Raw genomic sequence first — 6,108 nt, 5'->3', positions numbered from 1 at the left:
GCACAGAGCATGCGCGCGCCTGCGCGCCCTCCGCCGCTCCCGGGTCCTTGGGTTCGAGTCCCGGCCCCGGCCGGGCCGGGGCGTGCGGGGTTGAGGAGGAGAGTCCTGGCCCAGGAACCCGAGGTTGGAGTGTCTGTCAGGCGTACTGGGCCTGCTTAGTGTCATTAATGCATATAAATATCTCCAAGGCAGGTGCCAAGAGGATGGTCTCAGCATCTTTTCAGTGGTCAGGAAGCAGTGGCCATAAACTGAAATACAAAAAGTTCCTCGTCAACATGAGGAAGAACTTCTTTCCGCTGAGGGTGGCAGAGCACTGGAACAGGCTGCCCAGGGAGATTGTGGAGTCTCCCTCTCTGGAGACATTCCAAACCCACCTGGACGTGTTCCTGTATCTCCTGCTCCCGGTGACCCTGCCTTGGCAGCGGGGTTGGGCTGGGTGATCTCCAGAGGTCCCTGTTTATCCGCAGATTTTGTTTACCAACAAAATACTAAAATCCAAAGGGACTTTTTGTGTTTTGTCCTGGGAGAGAAGTTGGCAGCAGAGTCAGAAATAGTGGCTGTGGTCACCCAGGCTGCCAATAACACTATCCTCAGAAAGGGGCACATTTGGCTCTGAAACCCTCTGCAGTGTGTTGGAGTGGGTGTTTAAATTGATTTCTGCAGCTGTGGGCCCACTTCTTAATTCCAGATCTGGACTATGTGGAAAGATTCAACCTCACATCTTCCTATATGCCTTCTCATTTCTAAACTGCAAATGCAGGGAAAGGGTCGCCATCAAGACATTATTCCACAGTTTTATGGGTTCCTTCAGCACTCTTGTGAACACAAGTCCAGAGGAGGCCACCAAGATGTTTAGAGGGATGAAGCACATCTCGTACTAAGAAAGGCTGAGAAAATTGGGATTGTTCAGCCTGGAGAGGAGAGAGCTTTGGTGTGACCTAATTGCAACCTTCCAGGACCTGAAGGGAGCCTACAGGAAAGTTGGAGAGGGACTTTTGATGAGGCCATATAGTGACAGGACAAGTGGGAATGGATTCAAATTAAAGGAGAGAAGGTTTAGATTAGGTGTTAGGAGGAAGCTCTTCCCTGTGAGGGTGGTGAGGCCTTTGCACAGATTGCCCAGAGAATCTGTGGCTGCCCCATCCCTGGAAGGTGTCCAAGGCCAGGTTGGGCGGGACTTGGAGGAACCTGGTCTAGTGAAAAGTGTTCCTGCCTGTGGCAGGAGGGTGGAACTACATGATCTTTTAAGATCCCTTCCAACCCAAACCATTCTACGAATCTTTGAATTTGAGCAACGAAAGACCTACTAAGAATATTTTCTTTATAGTTGCTTGTGTTCTTTTTTCCCACGATGGGAGATTTTTAAAAGGGAAAGGACTGATAAGAAGAAATACTTCAGATGATTAGAGTTCGTCCTAAAGGAACCTGTAATGACTTATTGCTCTCTTATACACTGGGAATTTGGGGAACATGACAGGAACATGTGCGATTTCTTGGAAGCCCTTGGGAACCTGGATCCTGGACAAGCAGATCGTCACTGGTCACTGAACTAATGTATGGGCAGAAATGCTACTGGCAGGATGCTAGGGGACAGAGAATATCTTATAAGTTAAAGCTGTTAGCATATTTTAGGCCAAAAAAAGAGATCACAGAAAGAAGACTCAAAGGAAACAATGGCAAGAAGTTGGAGAAGGGGAAAATACTTCAGGTCCCTAAACCAAGAATGGATCAACTTGGGTAATCACAGAATAACTAGAAGTTGCATTTAAATTGTGTCCACAGAGAATGGTGAATTGGGTGCATCTATTTGTCAGTTTTCTTTAAAACTGAGGTTAGAAATGTAAGAAAGGACTTTTCTCCAGAGCTATTTTCTTCTGGCACCAAACATACTACTTTCTTACATTTAACATCTGAAGCATAAACCAAGATTCAGCCCTACCTAACCACCTCCTAGAAGCACTTGTTACCTTGAGACTCATGAGAATTAGAAAGTTAATATCTTATTCTTCTTGCTCCAGGCATGCCATTGTTGTATTTTCTTCAAACAATAGTTGGACCGCAGACTTACACTCATTTGCAGTGCCAGATAAATCTATGTATTGTGAGAGGAGGAAGCAGCAGGTTGTTGCATTTCTGTATGGATGAAGGCTTGAAAGTAGTTAAAACTCTGTCTGAAAAACCAAGCTAACTAAATAATAAGGGAGGAAGGAAGCTATGGATGGCCTTTATGACATAGTATGTTTGCTTTGAGAAGGGATGGACCCTGTGACAACTGCCTACAGACACTGGAGTTGCTTATGTGCAACTCAGCGTGGCTCTGGCATCAAGTTACCTTTCTTCTTGTGCAGCTCAAAGTCACTGTGACTTTGAAAAGGTCTTTTTTTGGTGTTTAAAAAAATCCCACAGGGCCGCTCACTCCCACTACTGACCTTCCATGTTTTTTGAGGGTACATATGGACATGTACAAAAGCAAGGAGCAAGTCCCAGACAAACTAACCCAACAGGCTTCTCATTGATGTAGACTTTTCTTCCTGCATCATTTTTCTTTTTTTTTTTCTCTCTTTGAGAAGAAGGTCAGAAACCATCAGCACAACCAGCCAGTTAGAGGGGAGGTCAGTGGAGCAGCAGAAAATCCTTTGTGCCTCAAGGTGCCTCGATGTATGGGATAGGAAACAATCAAAAAACAGCAAGGACTTCCCTGGCTTTCCTGCAGGAAACTACCTGAAAATAGCTGAGCTGGGTAGCAGCTTTTGTGGGCCACGCCCAGGGCTTCCTGGAAGCCACTGTGGATGGGCTAAGAGATCATGACAGTTCTTGATTATCGCTTCGTTACCTTGATGAGCACCAAAGCCTCAGAATTCAGTAGCAGAGTGCCTGTGCTGGCTCACTCTCCCTTGCTCCATGCAGCCTGGAGTTCAAGCTTTGGGTATTTCTGAGGGGAAAGGAAAATAAGAAAAAAAGAAATGTGTCATGGAGCATCTCCTTTATCAGTTGCAGCACTTGGATTTGGAGGTTTTGCTGATTGCGTCTGTAGAAACTTGACTTCTGTGAGCACAGCTGGGAAGGTGCACAACAGGCTGCCCCACAGGAAGTCCTTTAGCTCATGGACAGGAGTATTGCTGGCCTGATGTTGAACCACAGACTCTTCCAGAAGACATAAACATCCTTCCTCACACAGATTAGTTTTGTAATTTTGGTGAAAGCATCTCTGCATGCTCCTGGTACTCCTCATGTTCGTACAAAGGTTATTATCTGCACATGGTCCAAAACCTACATTATAAAATTCCTAAAGATGTGACAGAAAACCATACCTAATCAAACCATACCTTGTGTTCTCCAGAGTACCTTTTACTGTTAAATTCCACGATTCTTTTCTCTCCCACTTCTTATTTTGTTTTATACTTTTGGTATTGCTACCATGCACAAATTTCCCATGTATACCACATGCCATTTCATTTTTTAAATCAGCTGCTTCATCCATGAGTGTGAGAGTGTATTTTCCAAGAGACAGGCTTCTAAACCTCCTGGATCCCACCCCATGCCATGGTACCAGAAGTATCACAGACACTCACAGCTGCACCCTGGGTCACAGTCTTCTTCAGCTCAGTACACTGATAAGAAAAACTGTATGTGGCTGCAGAGGAAACTAAACAAAGATGGGTTGTGCACATTTTGGGTATGCCTTCACCTTCAATTTCACTTAACTAGTGTGAATTTCTTTCTTTTCTGACCCCTCACACTGTCTGCTGTGAAGAGGCTTCAGTTCTAGTAATTAAAGTCTTGGGTAGTGGCTCTTGGTGGCCAGACAGGCAAATTTCCTCAATAAGTGCTGAGAGAGAGAGAAACTCTTCAGGACACAGGATATATCTATATAAGTAGGATATACCCATATACACAACTCAAATTAAGCAGAGCCAAAAAAGTTCTTGGGGGCTGCTGGAAAGAAACAAAAGACCCATTACATAAAAACGTGTATATTGCTCAGGAGTCACCCATCCATGAAGCTGAAGTCTGAGTTCTTCAAATCACATAATTTTGTCAGTTTCTGAAGTTGCTCCTCTCATGCCAAAGCACCTGTTGGAACAAGCTTTGACCCATGTCAGAAAGCAGTGAGTAAGTACATTTTCTCAGCCACTGCCTGTGAAGGCCTGGCCCAGAGCCATGCAGTCCTGGAGATTTGAGAAGCCCTGCAGCCAGCCAGCAGCAAAAAGAAGACAGGCAGCAAGGAGATAAACTGGGGAGGAACAGAGGCAACAGAAGGAGACAAAGCAGAGAAAAGAAGGTTTTTTTCACATGGCATAACACCAAGCACACCTGGGAAAAAGGGTCTGCTGCTGTTCTTCCAGTAGAGAATGAGGCAGCAGGAGGTAAGAGGAGAGGAGGAACTATGAGTTCTCACCTTCAGGGAGAGATGTGCTGGTACACTCCAGTGGAGAGGCCAGTTGCAGTTAGGAAGAGAGGGAGCATAATTAATAAGGTTTTCAAGTCTCTCTGCACTTTGCTGGGCTGTACAGTCGGCTGCACTCCTCTGGCCATTAAAGATTATGGAATACCACTTCTCTAACTTGCCACCTCCCTCTCCTTTATAAGAGGTTCCCAATGCAAATTGTGGGCAAAGGCTTTTGCCTCTGTGGCAGGGGCACTGCTGGTGCCATACTGTTGTGGTTTAACCCTGTCCAGAAAGGAGCACCACACGGCTGCTTCCTCACTGCCTCACCAGAGGGATGGAGGGGAGAATTAAAATGGTAAAAGTGAGAAAATTAATGGGTTAAGGTAAGGACAGTTTCACAGGTAAAGCAAAAGTCATGCACACAGGCAAAGCAGAAAAAGGAGTTTATTCACTGCTTCCCATGGGCAGGCAGGTGTTGGGAAGACAAATGCCATTGCTCCAAACACACTCCTTTCCTCTTTCTCTGCCCAGCTCTATATATTAAGCCTGACACCATATGGTCTGGAATATCTCTTTGGTCAGTTGGGAGCAGGTGTCCTGGCTAGGTCCCCTCCCAATTCCTTGTGCACCCCCAGCCCCCTCGCTGATGGGTTGGTGAGAAAAGCAGAAAAGGTCTTGATGCTGTGCAACCCTCTTCAGAAATAATAAAAAAAAAATAAATCCTGTATTATCAGCACTTTTTCCAGCACAGATCCAGAACAGCCCTGACTACTCTGAAGAAAATTAACTCTATCTCAGTCAAATACAGCACACACTGCAGGTAGTGAGTGCTAGTGGATGGCGGGGTGCACCATGCGGGATACAAGGTCCCTAAAGCTGCTTCAGAGCCAGGATTAGCCGCTATCCTCTTAGTGGGCTCAAGACCTCCTAATCTCGATTTTGTGCTGCAGACTGGTTTCCCCTCCTCACCTGGGGCAGACCCATGCTCGGAGTGTAGTGTTGTCTGCCACAAAGAGCTTTTCGAGCACAAAAGACGTGGTTATTTGGAGCCCTCCCCCCCTCTTCTGGTCAGACAGCTCCGAGCAGGTGGCTGCAAGTGCCCAGCTGATGGCACTGTCTCTCCATCAGTCTGCCTGGTCGGAGGAGAATTCGCATGTGCCTGGCTGGAAAAACCTGCCATTTGCCGGCCAAATGAGTCACTTGCTATTCACTGACGAGCATTTATATTTAATAGTGGTTTTACCGGATCTTCCTGGGGGCATGTGCTCTTTTGAAACACCTGCAGTTTTGCTCAGCTTCAAACAGAAGTTTTTTGGGCACATTTGAAGAACTTTGCAAAAGATTTGAAGAGCAAAGACAAGGCAGAGAGATGGAAGATGTGAATTTGCCATGACCCACGTTATCCCAGGACTTCTGCCAGATCCCTACAAGCTCCCCCAGGCCTGGGTGTCAGCAGCACCTGTTGCTGTGCTCCCTGTCCCCACCTGTGCCACAGGCTCCCTTTTAGTCCCTGCTCTTGCAGGCACGTGTCTGGCCCTGTGCTCCACAGACCTCATCTCCCAGGAGATGCTGAGGTTCCATATGGAAAAGGACATCATGAGATCACCTGGAACTAGAAGAGCTCCCATGTATGCTGGCCTGTGTGCCCAGGATCATGGGGGCAGTGTGGAGTGTGTAACTCCCTCCTGTCTTCCCAAAGTGAGCACTTCAAATACATT

The sequence above is a fragment of the Pipra filicauda genome, unplaced genomic scaffold, assembly GCF_003945595.2.
Source record: "Pipra filicauda isolate LSUMZ 115617 unplaced genomic scaffold, ASM394559v2 scaffold638_size211741_pilon, whole genome shotgun sequence".
NCBI classification, from domain to species: Eukaryota; Metazoa; Chordata; class Aves; order Passeriformes; family Pipridae; genus Pipra; species Pipra filicauda.
The sequence above is the reverse complement of the archived record's forward strand: the minus strand, read 5'-3'. Positions refer to the sequence as shown.